The sequence below is a fragment of the Miniopterus schreibersii genome (genome assembly GCF_964146895.1).
Source record: "Miniopterus schreibersii genome assembly, chromosome: 1".
NCBI lineage: Eukaryota > Metazoa > Chordata > Mammalia > Chiroptera > Miniopteridae > Miniopterus > Miniopterus schreibersii.
The window spans coordinates 191204702-191221578 of record NC_138101.1 but is presented as its reverse complement, the minus strand read 5'-3'; positions in this window follow the sequence as shown (position 1 = coordinate 191221578).

Genomic DNA, 16877 nt, shown 5'->3' with positions numbered 1-16877 from the left:
CTGAACCAGCAGGGGAACACTACCTGCTTTGTTCCTCTCCCGGCTGGGCCCAGAATGACGCAGGAAACGGACAGGCCCATTTCTCCCAAGACAAAGAAGCGATCATGAAACATTATCATTAGCTTTAATGAGTGGAGTCTTCGAGGGGTCAAGAGACTTGCGTTGGGGGAATGAATGTCCAAAGGCAGGAAGGGAAGCCTCAGTAAGCCAGCTCCGTGTACTCCCAGCAACACCTAGGTCTAGGGGGTGAAAGGGGGTGTGACGAAGGCAAGAGTCAGTACTGCCAGGGGGATCACAGGGTGAACCAGCCTCGGGGAAATTTTCCACGATAGGGAGCTGCTGAATGTGGGCTAGAGCTTCTGGCTAAACCGACACCTCACCCTACCCCCCAAATAGCTGCAGTCCTTTCTCACTAGTAATTCCTCCTGCCAGAAGGTAAATTCCTCTGGATATCTCTTGAGCATGGTCCTTTTGTCTCAACTGTAGTGCACAGCCTACAGTAAAAGCTCACTTCAGGGTCCCAGAATGGATTCCACGAGTGTCTGCCAAGTGTCTATTGTGCTTCAGGCACCAGAGGACACAAAGGTGATGAGAGAACCCCGCTGTCCAGGAAATCAAGGCTGGATGAATTGGGGTGGCGGTACTTTCAGAAAAGACCAAGCACTCAGGTTCTAGAGCATGCCTCCAAACCTCAGAGAGCAGACAGACCCTTACATGGATCACATGGAAATGTGCCAAGCTTCTATGCTAGTCCTTAAGTTGCTCCCCAAGAAACAGGTCCTAAAGCAAGAGCATGCCGTCGTTCGTTTTCAAGGGGTGAATCCCTCTTCCATATACCACACCCAGACCCAAATCTGTTACCCAGGCACACTCAGTATGTGATAGGTTAGTCACAACTGAGCAGCCACCATAAGCAGATTCCCTTTCAAGGAACTGTTATAAGAACCATGAGACATTATTTGAAAATCTAATTTGATCGAAGCACAAATTAGTTATTGAATACTGGCACACAGTAGGGCTCAATCAATCAGTGTAGAATGCAAATGTTACATTCAGCTTGCCAAATGAATGTTAACTGTGGAAGCAAGATGTCTGTAAACAGCACAGCTCAGGAAAAAAACCCCAAGAGAATAAAAACCATTTTCATAGACAGTTAAATCTAACCTTTGAGTTCTCGGGTTTTAACCAAGGAACAGAATCTTCATAGAAAGTCCTAGCTGATAGTTAATTCGTCCTGCATTTTAGATTCAACTTGTACTTAATTGCTTTGAAATGGCCTCTGAAGGGGTCATTGAAAATTCAGTCTTGTGGTTCTGTTTTCTCCACCTCAGAGAACAGGGGAGAAAGGAAGGCACAGAAACTGGTGCCCTCAATTAAAACAGCGAATGACTCTGACTGGCTGTCTCGGAATTTGTGGGCATTTCTAAGAGCGCCCTGCCTTTTAAAGATTTCTAATGGCCCCTCAGAAGCCAGCTGCATTTAAGCTTCTAACTGGGATGTCCCGAAATCAGCAAAGCCATTTGCTCCAGAACCGTGGGGCTAAAACAGGTGAGTCATGGAGTAAGTACTTGACTTCTCCAGCACAGCCACTAGTGCCTTAATTCCCTGAGAACTTCCACGTAAAGCTCATTCTATGGAATTCTCTAGGTAGTGTCACAGGTACCAGGGAGTTTCTTTTCATTCAAGTATCACTGATTTTCTATCAAACCAGTATTTTATATACTGTATTGCTATATATAAGTAAGTATAATAGGTTATGATATAACATAAATATATATAATATCACAAGTGTAATAGAATATATATAATGTAACATATCTCAGAAAGTTTATTTGGTTGAAATTTAGAGAAGGGGCCCAGAGTCATACGAGCTTTTCCTCCCTCTCAATACTTGCTGGGTCCTAAGTTCCCCTTAGGACTCAGACAATTCATGAAACACGACTGGAAAGCATGAGTCTAGAGAAAAGAGCATTAAAGAGAAAATCCAGAACTTTGAGTCTTGTCCCAGCTTTGTACATACACTGTGAGAGCAGAAGACCCCGGTACAAATGCCAGCCTGTGTCACTTAACCTCCCTACCAATCTCTCCCTTATCTGTAAAACTGACATAGTAATCTGCCTCATTGGATTACATTGCAAATTAAATGATATCATTCTTGTAGGGCGCTTAGTATATTGAATGGTTAGAGTAAGTATTGAATAATTGCTAAATTGTAATAATTAATTGATAAAGTCTTTAGACTAAGAAATATATTTCTGAACATTGAGTGCAATGCCAACTGAACAAATTTCCATTACATTCACTTTGTGTTTTGTTTTGAGTACTTTTATTGTAATTATCATTAGGGATTGTCAATGGCTTTCTTCCTCTCCAGAGACTAGTTAATTGAAAGTCAACTGTATTGGTCTTCACCTTTTAGCTTGTTGATGTCTTGTGGTATCTCGATTTGCCCCCACAGCAATTCGCACAGGTCTTGTACAAAGTAAGTGTTCCATCCATGTTCCTTAAACGAATGAGTGCTTACCAGTTCTAATGTGTCAACCTTTGAACTCTAATACAAGTTAGGTTAAGAGCAGTCAAGTCCTTTAATAAATACAAGGGACCCTGATTTCAGAGCATGTCCAAAATTTAGAAGAAATTGAATCCTTTAAGCCCAGTTAGTCTCACAAATGATTTCCTGGTTAAGCCTCATGGTAGACGATGTGTTTCTGAAACTGGCCGCAACCTCTCCCGTCCTGCATGCTCTTCTCACTGTATGACTGTGCTATTCTCCCCATGAGAAGGTGGAATTTATGCTCCGTCTCATTGAATCCGGACAGGCTGTGACTAAGGCAGAAGTGACACTACGTGATCTCCAAAGCTATCATAAAAGTATACACCTTAAATGTCCATTTCGCTTCTCAAATTTAACCAGAACATGATTTAAGAGAAATCCTGTTTTCACTCATAATACCCCTGCCCGAAATCTGCCTCTTCTCCAGACCACCTGAGTCAGTTACTGGCACTGCTGTTCACCCAGCAGTTTAGCCCAAAAGTCCTGAGTCATTCGTGGTTCCATTCTGTGCCACCAGCCACGTGTCGGCCAATCTGGCCAACTCTCCCTTCCAAATATATCCTGATGTCCACCGCTCCCCACCCAGCCTCACAGCCCCAATCCAAGCCGCACAGCAGTGTCCTAACCAGCCAGCTCTTCCACTCCTGCCCCTGCTCTCTCCCCTTCACCACACAGCAGCCAGGTGACTTCTTTCTAAAACGTAAATTCAACCCCACCTCCCCCTTGCTTAAAACACTCCAGATCATCCCCATTTCACCCCAAAGAGCATCCAAACTTCCTTCCTTAGTTCGCTACAGTTTGGCCACTGCCCATCTCTCCAACTTCATTGCCCACCACAACACCCTCCAGCCACCCTGATCCTTTAGTTTTTCTCAAGTTAGCTCCCACCTCGGGGACTTCACATTTGCTGTGCCCTCTAGCTGGAACTTTCTTGCCCAGATCCTTGCAGGGTAGCTCTTTCTCAATGTGACCTCCTCAGAGAGGCCTCTGCCTCACCACCCCACTTCAGAAAGGCCAGTCTCCCCTCTAGTCACGTTCCAGCCCATTGCCTGACTTTATTGTCTTCGCAGCTGAAATAGTAGCATGAGCCCAGTTGTATTCTGTATTTGTTCGTTTGTTGTGTGTCCCCCCATTGGAACCCAGACTTCCCACCTGGGATATAAGATTTGGTCTGTTTGTTCATTGCTGCATTCCAACCCTAGACTAGTGTCCGCTACACCATAGTTTATAAATAGCTGTTGGATACAATAAATGAATTCCTTTACCGGTCCCTGGCAGTCAGGGACGGTAATTATTCATCTTTGTATCCCAAGTTCTGAGTCCAAAGTCTATCCCAGAGTAACCAGTGAAAGAGAGAAAAGGGAGAGTGAGTGAGGGAGAAAGAGACAGAGAGAGACAGATAGACAGAACGGCAGAGAAAAAGGGAGAGAAGGAAGGAAAAAGGAAATGAAGCCATGGTATGCCACTGAATTTTTCTGACTTGTGATTTTATACATGTAAAATCTTACAAATATCCCAAAATTAACCCCCATATAGAATGCATTTAATCAGTCACCAGTATTAAAAAATAATTGCTATCTTAAAAAACCAGAATGTCTGGCCACCCTATGTCTGCCATAATTTAACAAGCATTTTTCTATTAGCCAATCTGTGATTGTGTCTAAAATGTGTCTCCTAGGCTCCGGGTGCAACCAAAGGCATGGGGACAGAGTGGTCTCAGGAAATAAGAAGGTGGAAATGCAAACCCTCCCCCAGCAGCCTGCCCCACAGAAGGGAGAGCTCAGGAAACCTTCGCCTGTGGCACTTTCTCGGCTCAGAGCTGGGGAGGCATCAGCACTTTCCAAGTTCATGAGCCCCATCCCAGAGTCTGGGCCGACCCTCCTCACCTTCTCCCTCCTCTCCTTGTCCTACCAGCATCTAACATACCCAGGTAAGCTGGTGCCAGTCATCCCAGCAGCTGTGTCACTGTCATTGTGACACCACTCCTAATCAGGAGGCCAACCTTCCCCTCACCTTGTCCTTCATGTAACATTTCCATTTCCACCAAAGGAAACTCTTGCAAAAATCAAGAATAATATGGCCTTTAGTATTCAAATGATTCCCTTCAGACTCACCTTAATGTACTCTCTTTTTGCCCTTTAAAATCGCCAGGTGGTTTCTCTGTGAAACACTAAAGAGCGGTTTCACTGGGCTCTTCCTAGTCTATCCGCCTGCTACCTCAGCTTGAAGCAGGACCCCACTGGCATTTTGACAAACAATCTTGGAAAGGGATCAGTTCAGTAAGAAGATGAACACGTGCTATTAGTTTCTCTTAAAGACAAGGCAACATTTGCCCAAAGGACAGGGCCATGAACTTGCAGCTGTGGACCATGGCAGGGGCTGGAGAGATGTAGCATCTAGCCCGCTGTGAAAGAACTAGAAAGCTCAGGGTGCTTGGAGCACGTCGACCTAAGATCCAGGCGATCGGGGTTCGATTCCCTGTCAGGGCACATGCCCGGGTTGCGGGCTCGATCAATGACTCTCTCATCATTAATGTTTCTACCTCTCTCTCTCCCTCTCCTTTCCTCTCTCTGAAATCAATAAAGATATATTTAAAAAAAAAAAATTAGTGCATTTTGCTCTGCCAGTGTGGCTCAGTTGGTTGGGGCATTGTCCTGCACATGGAAGGGTCACAGGGTTGATTCCCGGTCAGGGCGCATACCCAGGTTTTGAGTGTTTCCTACTATTCCTACCATCAATCCCCAGTCAGGGTGGGTGCAGGAGGCAGTCAATCGATGTTTCTCTCTCACATCCATCTTTCTCTCTCTTTCTCACTCTCTCTCCCTTCTCTCTCTAAAAATCAATAAAAATCCATCAGTGTGCTACAGAGGTAGGCATTATATAAAACAGACAGATAAAGAACCCAAAATATAGATAGATTTTCGAGATTCATAAACTTAAAAGGTTCTCCGGGAACACTTCCAGTGACAGATGTCACCAGCATCAGAGAGAGCCACCCCTCTCTTCACTCTGAATTCCGGGCCCTGCTCTTGTTAAGCCTTCGTCTGCTGTTTGCTTGGCTACATCCACACTAGGCCTGTCTCTGTGTTGAGGGAGAACTGCATCCACAGCCACGGGAGGTCAGGTCCTTTACAGGTGAAACACAAGGCATTGGAATAGAGGAGTCCTGTCAATAAGTGTCCCTACATACAGGGGAAATGGCCACTCTAGAGATAAAAGCAAGTCACTCAAATGGCTTTTCACAGAAGACTATAGGCCAGTTTCCCAAGACATGTTACCCTTGTACAAATCAAGAGCAATGATGTCCATTTTCAGTGCGACCTAAATGACCCTGGAGCATAAACGTCGGCACAGAAATGATACAGCTCTTTCTCATTGTGGGCGCTTAGAGACAAAATAAAAGGAATCCACGGACTATGGACTGGCTGCCTCTGCTCTGTCGTAGTGAAGTGCTATCTGTCGGACGCCACCTCCCCCTCGCCCACATGCACAACAGCAATCGTTACCTTCGATTTCCCCTGCGATCAATGCTCCCCAATGTTCCATTCCTCATGATGACACCGCTCTCCTTCTTATAATTTAAAAGAAGGAACTGCCTCCACTATGCTGGTGGCCAATAGATCCCTAGACCTCTGCGTTGTCCCTCTATTCAGACCTTTCTTCTAACTAGCGGTCCAGGTGATATTCAAATATGGCCAAAAAAAATTAAAAATTGAATGTGGCATAGCAAAGGCTGAAGTTAAGAAACCTGACCCTAACTAGTATTTCCAGTTCAAAACTGATTTTGCTCCCAAATATCCCATCCCCATTACTAGATTCATCCCTTACGAATATTCCTTCATGTCACATCAGGTCTCAGGAGCCACAGCAGCTCCCCACAACCAGCCACATCTCACTGCCTCTACGGACAGCTCTCATTTCTCTAACACTCTTTTCCAGACTCCCTCTGATTCCTCCGGAGGGGGACTCTGCCTTTCCTCCCCCTTGGCCAAACCTTGAAAATGTGGACCATCTTGCTTGTGCTTAGAACATTCTCCAGCACACCCCTTTCCTCTCCACCAACCCACGTGCATTCCCTCCCCCGAGTGATGGAAGTTCAAAGCCTTCACTTCTTCTATTTCTTATTTTGATCCACCTCGCACCGGACATTCTTGGTCCGCTCCACTGATGAATTCATTCACTCACTGGGGAATTTCATCATCCTGATTAGACGGTGGGCTGGGCAAGGACAAAGACTATGCCATTAATGTCGTGTGAAGTCTCGACCCGCCTGCAAGAGCGCTGAGCATACCACGAGCACTAAGCATATGTCTCGTAACAGAATAAACTAAAACCCAGCACATCCAGAAGATGCCTCACCCGGGGTGCTCCACTGCGTTGTGAACTTGGCTTAGGGTGCGCCTCCTACTGCACTCATCCCAGGGACCGAGTTTTCACTGTCTTCCCGCATGATGAATCTGGGTCGATCATTAGACCATATCCTTAGTGTATTTTAAGGAGGAAATCGCTCAATCTGGATTCATCCCTAACACTTTGACAAAATTCAACTATCCCTTCAAAAGAATCTGATGGAGTCCAGAAGTCAGAAGGTCTTTTGTCTGAAAATCAATTTTAGCTATCATGTTTAAAATAAATAAATCATCTATGCCATATTATACGTCTCTTTCTCATTTTGCTAAGGGGTATCTCAGCATTTCAATCATCATTTGAGGAAATACAGTCCAGGGGTTATGAACACGGACTTTGGTTTCACTCAGACCCAGGTTAGACTCTCAGCTTCAACAGGTGCCAGCCCCAGGATCTCGGAGAAATCCAGTTACTCACAGAGCAAACATCAGTTCCAGCTACTGGGTGCCAGGTAGGCACTGTGCCCGAGCTCCATAAGCCTCAATGCTTTCCTCTGTAAAATGGGAATGAGAGCTTTCCCTGACAACAGAGGTCTCGTCAGGACTGAATAACATAACGTATGCAAAGTGCCTGGCACCGTGCCAGGCTCACAGCAACGATAAATGTTGGTCCTCACTGTCACTGTCATTATCTTTATCGTCATCATCATCATCTTTAGTCTTTGTAGAGCATTTAAAGCTTCTAATTAAATTCCCCACCTTAAAACTCTCCTCCCTTGACTTCATAGAAATATCATTTTAGCATTTTTACTTTAACTTTTTAGTTTTGTCGTATTAAATGAATAAATAGAAAGAAAATGGTCCTTGAGCGAGGAGCATAATGCAGGGAATTGTGCAGTGTGCACTGCGACAGAGGGTGACCTGTATGGGTGGCTGCTTAGAAAAGCATCACCGAAGAGGTGACACTGGGCTGAGATTTCAGAAGTGAGGAGGAGCCAGTCCCATAACGATCCCATGGAAGGGCACGCCAAGAGGAGAAAACGGGTCCTACAAAGGCCTGAGGCTAAGGAGGGGCTTGGTTTATTCAAGGGGCAAAAATAGGTCTCGAGAGGGCTGGACTCCAGATCAGGGCTGGAGAGGAAGGAAGCAACAGCCACCTCACAGGCCTTTGCAGGCCAACGAAAGCTCGGAGTGAATGCCAAGTGGAAAGGGACACTATTCGAGAATTCCAAGCTGTGAGTGTGACACGGAATGATTTTCATTTTTAAAAGTTTGCTTTGGTTGCTCTGTGGGAATGTTACTGGTGGAAGTGGAGTTCTCGGGGTGCTGTGAGGAAAAGAATTTCCTGAGGCCCCCGTGGGAAGATGGGGTTTCATGGAAGCTTTATTGATGATCTAAAATTAAAGGGGTTCCTCTCCAAGGTCCCTTTTCTGTCTGTCTCGCCACAGAAGAAGTCCAATCTTGCCTTCAGCAGAGCCAGAATTAGTCACTGCCCAGGATTTCGGCTTCCTATAAAAGTCCAGTCCGGTCCAGCATCGGGCTAGCTTAGCTTGCGTTCCCAGCTGTGTGTGGGGTCCACACAGCCATGGGCCATGCGGCTGCTTAAGGCCACCTGGCTATGGAGAGAGCATAGGCAAGTGCTCCGGCGAGTGTGGAAGAAGAGAGAGAGGGCGGGGCCGACTCTTGTCTGGGGATTCTAGCTTTCCAAGATGTCATGCATTTCTGGTGGGGTCCACCTTCCAAGCCAATCCATAGTTCCCAGGCTAGACTGACAGGCAAGCTCCTTGCCTACATCACCCCAACTTCACTGTGCCTGTGCCCATCTCCCCCTTTGCTTGACCCTTCCCCAGTGATCTGCAGGGAATGGGCCTGGGGAGCGTGAAGCTGCAGCTTCCTGGTGAAATGGCCCCAATGCCCATGCTTCTGATGTCTGGCCACCTTTTTGCTCTTCCTATTATTAATATTAATAACTAGCTAATTATTTTAATAACAGGAACGGATTATAAAGAGCAGGAATAGGGGCCAATAGAACCAAAAAATAGCTCATATCAGCCATCCAGCGGAGACAGAAACCAACAGATTCTGAATGTGTTTAGATGTCATATTTGACATGACCCGCTGATGAATGGATGTGAAAGGGCAGGGGGCGTGAAAGAAAAGACTCATGCATCATTCCTCGACTTTTGTTTCAGAAACTGTATAGATGGTGGTGCCATTTATTGAGATGAGGAAATATCAGGGAGGAACAGGTTAGGGTTGGGAAGTGCACAGTCCTGTTCCAGTGTTTGGAGTTTGAGAGGGCCATTGGGCATGTGAGTAGAACCATCCAGGAGGCAGGTGCTTGTGGAAATCTGGAGAAACACACTTGGGAGGTACTCAGGGCTGTGAGCACCTAGGGAGAACCACACGGGGGAGGGTGGTGCATACAGATGCAGGTGGTCTGGCAGACTTGGTGAGGGGAAGTGAGCTTGTTCTGACCAGTTGCCCCCTTTTTTCCAATGGTGCATGAAACGCTCAAACTGTGAAATGTCTCTCAAAACTCTCCCTCCACTGAGAAGTCCTTCCTGACCTACCTGTACTCTCAATTCCCTCCTTCACACACCCATAGAATGATCTCTCTTCTGGAGGATGGATCCCATCTTTTGTCATAGTTTTAATTTCCTATGCCGTCAGAATGGAAACTCCTTAAGGGCAGGGAGCATCTAATTATCATCTCAGAATCCACCGCAGAGCCTGGCACACATGTTTCATAAACATTCCGAACTGAAATGGAGTCCCAATGTGCCGGGTTAAAAAGAGAGTAAACCCGTATTATTTGCAGATTCAGGATTTCCAAGTTGTCCTGCTTGCTGAAATTTATCTGTAACCCCCAAATCAAAACTGATGGCGCTTTTGCAGTCATTTGCAAGCAAGTGCAGAGCAGCAGACTATTTGAGTACAGTACTTCAACACGCGTGTTTGCAGGTGCGGTCGAGCACGGCAATGCACAGCCTTCATGCGTCAGCTCTCATACGATGGGTGTCCTCTCCACGGTCTATTTAGTCCCACGTTTTTCACAGATTTGTGCTTTTTGTTGGTCATTTCACTGCTTGAAACTGCACTCAAGCACAGCGCTGAAGGTCTGTCTCATGTTTCTGAGAGCAAGGTTGTGATACCTTATGGAGAAAATACATTCACTAGGTAGGTTCCATCAGGCTCGGGTTACTGTGCTGTTGTCAGGAGCTCAAGGTTAATGAACAAGCATTATACATCACATAAGGTGTCTTTAAACCGAAACACATATAAAACAAAGTTACATATTGATCAGTGGATGAAAGCGTGGTGACCAGAGGCTTGCAGAAGCCTACCCCTGTATTTCCCCTAGAAGCAATAGTTAGGTAGTCACTAATTCTGTAATCGCTGCCACTTTATAGAACATGGCTATTGCAAATAACAAAGAACCAACTGTACTTCATCTTGCCATCTTCTCAGAAGGAAAATTACGGAAACAGTGGATGGATGAGGCTGAGATGAGTCTCATCAAGCCTTAACTTCTCTTTTCATGCTTTATGGATTACTCAGCAGCACCAGGATGTGTGCTGAAAGTGTCTTGGGAAGAAAGCTGCTGATTAGCTGTAGACTGTATCCCCCGAGAGCCATTAGCCTGCCTGGAAGTGTCATGGGGCGCTGTACCCTATCCTCTCACTCAATGCTAGCTGGCTGGGGAAGCAGGCAGAGAAGCCAGGGAAAAATAAAGCTTCACCATAGGGCTTAATGTGGGCTACCGCAAAAGCTGATCCTAAGATAGGGACTTGAGCACAGTAGTTGTTTGGGAGGTGAAGAAAGCACCGTAGGAGAGTGGGAAAGACAGACAGGGATAGGAAAGCAGCCAAGAAAACCAATAAAAGGTTCAGCACCAAGCTAGCTATCACTGTGGGACAATGGGAGTTTTCCCTCTGGGGAAACGAGGGGCCCCATGCAAAACATATTCCTGAGTTCTCCCACCAAGGCTGAGGGAACTGGGGTGTTTATACACCATCTCCCATCAGTCATTGATTGCAGGCTGCTCTTGGGGTGCACTAAGTCCCCTGCACTTTCCGCCTCCCATGGGAGCAGCAAAGAAAAAGGCAAAAACAAACAAACAAAAAAAAGGAATTGGCCATCAGAAGTCAGCCAGTTTTCACTGAGTGGAGAGAGCCAAGGGATGAAGATGGATGCGCCTGTGACATTATACAGGGCTCCAGCTGCAAGTCGCATAAACCAAGGTGAGGCCCGAGGCCGCATCCCTGGAAATCTGCAGAACAAGCACATCACTGCTTCCTAAGTCCTGGGGTCTTCAGCTACTTTAGCTAATTAGCTAATTCAAAGACCAATTCCCACTCGTTTTTAAGTCAAAGTAAGTTTTAATGATGTTTCTAGAGGGCCTTTAGAGGACCTTGGAGGTACATCTGGCTATTTACCTTCTTTTTTGGTAGAGAATGGAAAGTTTGTTTGCATTTTAATGATCCAATGGGACCTTTTCCCTAGAATAGCAGGAGGGAGAACAGCAGGACAGAAGCAGTTATTGGAAATCATGGGGAATCCAGCACTTCATTGGATGGGCTGTGTCACCATCAGAGACTAGCTAGTTCCCTGATGAACTTCCAAAGAACACACATCCCTGCCCAAGAGCCAGCTGGTGCTAGGCCTTTCCTGGCCACTGCTAATGGGGATGGGGTTTCTTTTTGGGAGTGGTGACAATTTTCTAAAATCAGATAGTGGTAATGGTTGCACAGCTCTGTGAATATAGTACAAACCACTGAATTATACATTTTAGATGGAAAAATGTTATGTTATATAAGTTATATCTTTTAAAAAATATGTTTTTATTTATTTTAGAGGGAGAGAAAGAGAGAGAGAAACATCGATGTGAGAGAGAAACATTAATCGGCTTCCTCCCGCATGCACCCCAACTGGGGATCAAACCTACAACCTGGGTATGTTCCCTGATGGGGAATTGAACCGGCGACCTTTCGGTACATGGGACGACGCCCTACCTACTAAGCCACACTGGCCAGGGCTGTAAATAAGATCTTCATAAAGCTGTCATCTAAAAAAATATATTGGGAACAGACCTGGAGCCTTCACTATGTGCAGGTTCTTTGGAGCCCATGAGCATCCAGGCCATTTGGCTAAACATTAGGATATTTACTGGAAGAAGAGGCAAAGTGGCTCAAGCTGCTGTGAAGAAGAAATTCAGTCTCCTGTGATCAGCACTAAGGGTTGTGCCTCACACAGCCCCTCAGTCTATGGTGTTACCAGTAATATCACTATCACCATTTATCAGGCGTCTCCTAAGTGCCAGGCACTGTACTCTGTTCTTCGTGTACATTGTCTCATTTAAGTGTCACAACTCCTAGGGGGTGGGTACTGTCATCGTCTCTGGCTCTCAGGTAGGAACACAGGCACAGCACCTAAGACCAGCAGCTTGGGGGTGGCAGAGCTGGGGACAAACCTGAGCTCTGGCACACCTTCTCATCACACACCTCTCATCCCCATCACAGAATGGCCACTGTTATCACTATTAGCATCACCAGGAAGGGTTCTCCCGATCACTAGGACCAGTTAAAAATAAAACAGATAGGTCTGGTAGCTGCTGGCAGGATGGCCCCTACAGAGCTCTCCCAGCCACTCAGCCGAGAATTGTAGCAGTGAAAGTGTGTCCTCACGCCCACAGTGCCGCACTCTCCAGGTAATACTCTCACAGCTCCCTGGACTCGTAGTGGACACTCTGACCAGCCGCTGCCTCCTTAAGCCCTCCTGGCCCAGGCTGGCATCCTGGAATCACTGTTGGCCTCAGTCTGCCCCAGCATCCCAAATGCAGCAAAGCGGCTGCCAGGCTCATAACCACCAGGAGCCCCAATTTCGCCCTATTCAGAAGACATGCAAATTTAGACACTCTGGAAATCACATGTACCAGAAAGTCCGATCTGAGAGAGAGAGAGAGAGAGAGAGAGAGAGAGAGAGAGAGAGAGAGAGAGAGAGAATGAATTTAAGCAGCTGATATTTGAGCCTCTTGCAATTCCTCGGAGACTAATTTACATGTCATCATCACGGGGAGACTCAAACTCTCATCTCGTCCCAGTGATCCGCGCACAAACCACATGGTCCTAATTAACAAAGGTTCTTAATAAAATTTCAATACAACTGAGGCAGTTCTGAGGCCCTCTCTGAAATTGCTGAATTTTCCAACAGAATGTTGCTGCCTTTATCAGGATCAAATCTCTTTTCCTACTAAATTATCAAATGAAACATTTCTTTGCAGAGCAATATAACATCAGAACTGCCTTGTTTTCATGTTCGTTATCATAGTTTTTAAACCCCTTTACTTGCACCTGAAAGAGATTTCTCGAGTGCAGAAGAAGCTGACCTGAGTGTCTGTAAGAACAGCTGAGCTCTGGCCAGGTGGTGAGTTTCAGGAGGCAGGGACTGTGCTGTCCATCCGTGTGCTTCCAGGTCTGGGACAGCACCAGGCACAAGGCAGGCACTCAGTAATTATTCACTGGGTAGGTGAACGGACATCTTCTCCAAGAGGCTGGGTATACACTCACGTCCAGACTCGTTACAGACTTACGGAGAGCAGGGACACTCTCAGAACCAATATGCTGGAGGCTCTAGTGCAGCCACAGCTCCTTCTTAATTCTTCCCAAAGGGAGGGGGAGAGAAAAGCAGGCCCCAGCCCCTGTCAGCGTTACCATGAGAGGCGATGCTGAGTAAAGGCGGTTAGCAGACAAGGGCTCAAAGATGTGCTTCATCCCCTGTCCCGCCTGGGCAAGGGCAAGCCACTTGACCTCCCTAGACTTCAGCGTGATCCTTTGAGAAGCCTTAGAGGGTTTCGGTGTCTCAAAGTCCCCTCCAGTTTCTGAAGTGAGTTCAGTGTGAACTGGTGAACTGGATGACATTTAAGCAAGTGAAAGTTTGCTGTCAGCTCCCTCGCCCTCTATAACGGTACCTTCTGCCCTCTGCTCACCCCTGTGGCACCTGTGTCCCACCTGCCCCATCACACAACTGTACCAGTATTCAGGGTCCTCAGTCTGCTCCCTGCATGGCACTTCCCAAAGCCTATCTTCCGTGGTCCCAGCTTTCCCCTTCCCCACTTTATCTCAACCCAGCAATACGGTTCAGCCCTGGGTTCCATTCCCTTTGGCCCACCTTTCCATTAGACATTTGATTAGCATGGCTGTGCCAATAGGTAATTGAGAGCTCATGGGTGATCCAGAGGAAATATATTTGGGTTTGAACTAGACACATTCAGGAGATGATGTTTTAATCCCATTTCTATCAGTACATTGATCACGGTGTATCAGAATACTTATTTATGCACCTGCCTTGGTGGCCAGATTGTCACTTTTCTGGGTATAAAACCTCAGTTCCTTTTCATCTTTCTGTGTCTAGTGCTTAGCCCCATTTCTGTGGGCATGCACTCCGTAAATGTTTACGGAATAGCCATGTGGATGAACAAGAGGTTGGTGAACAGGGTAACTGATAGATTTTAGGCAATCTGATCGTCACAGGAAGGAGTTGTGTAGGTCAGTTGCAGGCAGGGACTTACAGGGCTCCTCTAATCCCACCCCCGGGGGCTGTTGGCTCCACTCGTCTTTAGACTCAGTCTGTGTGCAGAGATTATTGTGTGAGGAGCAGGCATTCATGCTCCTATAGAAGCTGTGTTCTCACCCTGCCAGGGAAAGGGACCAGTACGCCATAGCCTCTCATTAATTCAGGCTGCGGGGTGGCTTCTGAGCTGAGGCCACACAGGCTCAACTAGCAGGGGGCCCCATTGTAGTCAAAGGAGAAATATCCCAGTGTCACAATGCCTCCCCACACTCCAAGAATAAAGTGACAGAGGGTATGGAGGGATGCTGGCAATTTTTATTAGGCCCATTATGCTGGGCTGATAGCTGAATGCTTCCCCAAAGCGTCTGAAATACAATAAAATGTGGGTGCACCATAGATTTTGGTCTATTGTTTGTTGACTCCAGATATGCAAATTATCACAGCAACAAAGCCAGGGAAAATGTATCTTTAATTCATAGAAATTGAAAACAGGGGTGGGGGGTGGGGGTGATTTCTTTAAGATACACCTTCCATTTGCAACCTAAAGTTTGCAACCAAAGATGTCAAGAAAAGCTATTTTCCTGTCTAAACATTTTTCAAAAATTCCTAAGATTTCTATAAGAAAACTGAACCCCCCAGATGAGTTCTGCCTCCTGCGCCATGCCTGACACATAGTAGGTCCTCCATAAACATTTGCTGAAACAATCATTTGATTTATAAGCGGTGTAAATGCTTTTAAAAATACCAACCTGACGATGTCATCTTCCTGCCTCAAACCATTCAGTGCCTTCCCACTATCCTCAGAAAAAAAATTTCCTTCACAATGTCATCTACACCCACATAATCTGGCCACCACCCACCTCCTCACCCTCATGTCAGTCACCACGACACGTCTCGCTCTCCAGCCAGTTCCAAACTCCATGCCTCCTGGCCGGAGACCCGAGCTCTCCATACTGCGCCTCTGTTCTTTTAGAACACATCCCAGCGCTCTTGAGATCTAAACCAGACGCAACTGTAGGAGTGTTATCTGAAATCATGAGGGCCATCAGCCACCATCATTATGCACAGCTACAACGAAATCTGGAGTATGTGTACATCACGTGACTTATGACCAACTTTTCATAGTAGAAACTGAAACGCTGAGGAATCACATGCATGTGGCTTAGACTGGGTCATAATGAACCAGCTGCAAGTCTAAGAACTGAAGATGGGGCCTCAGGAAGCGAAGAGTCGGTGGGAAGTTAAATCACCAGTGGCAGCAGAGAGGAAAGGCACAGGGAAGGGGGATCGTTTCTGGATAAAGGAACAGAGGGGAATACAACAGAGCCAGACATGGTACAATGACATAGCCACATCCCAACAATTTTTCAGCCCACGGTTACTATGGTTACAGACGCCATGAGAGTTGGCTCAGGCGGCCCCATTCAGCCCACTCTCCCCCTGCCCTGGGGCTGGCTTCTCTTTGCCATTTTGTTCGGGGCAAGTGACACATTCAACAAAGCCCACGGTGGCACTCAAAAGAAACTATCTTCACTGTCCTCTGCCCAGGACGCAGGAGCTCCAGCACTGTGCTCAGAATATGAAACCGCCTCAGAAGGAAGCCGGGCGTGCAGTGTTTGGCAGCCCGGGAACCTCTAAGCTATGAAATGCGTCCTGCTTCCTGGAAATCATTTTCTCTCCCAGAACGCAAAGAAGCAGCAAGTTAGTCAAAAAATGTTCGCTGGGCCCTGGCCGGTGTGGCTCAGCTGGTTTGAGCACTGTCCCGTGTTCAAGGCTGGGTTCGATTCCTTGTTGGGGCACATACCTAGGCTGCGGGTTCAGTCCCTGGTGGGGGCATGAATGGGAGGCAACCGGTCGGTGTTCTCTCTCACATCAATGTTTCTCTCTCTCTCCCTCCCTCTCTCTCTCTCTCTCCCTCTCTCTCACTTTCACTCTCTCTTCTCCTTCCTCTCTTTCTAAAATCAATAAGCATATCCTCAGGTAAGGATTAAAAAAAATGTTTACTGGAAATAGGACAGGGAGTGTTAGCAGTCCTCCACCAGGGGCTTTGCTTATGTGTGTGATGTCACCCCCAGGCTCACAGTTCCTGCCAGCTTGGCTACGCCTGACTTGTGCTTAAATCACGCCCTTTGCCAGGAGGTCTGCTGCAGACACACAGCAGACACCCATCCCCTGACGTTTCTACCGCTCGGCCTGAAGGATATTCTGTTCCTCCGGCTTTATCCAAGGAGGCAGCGTTCTCAGTCACTGGCTGTGTAAAGGAAGGGGGCTGTCAAAGAAGGGACTCTGTGAGACAAGCACGTGCGGGAGGTGTCACTCTCAACCTCTTGACCCACAGTGACAAGAAACAGACTACATCGTGTGGTCAGTTTTTGGTGAATGTTTTACAGATCTACACGTAGCAT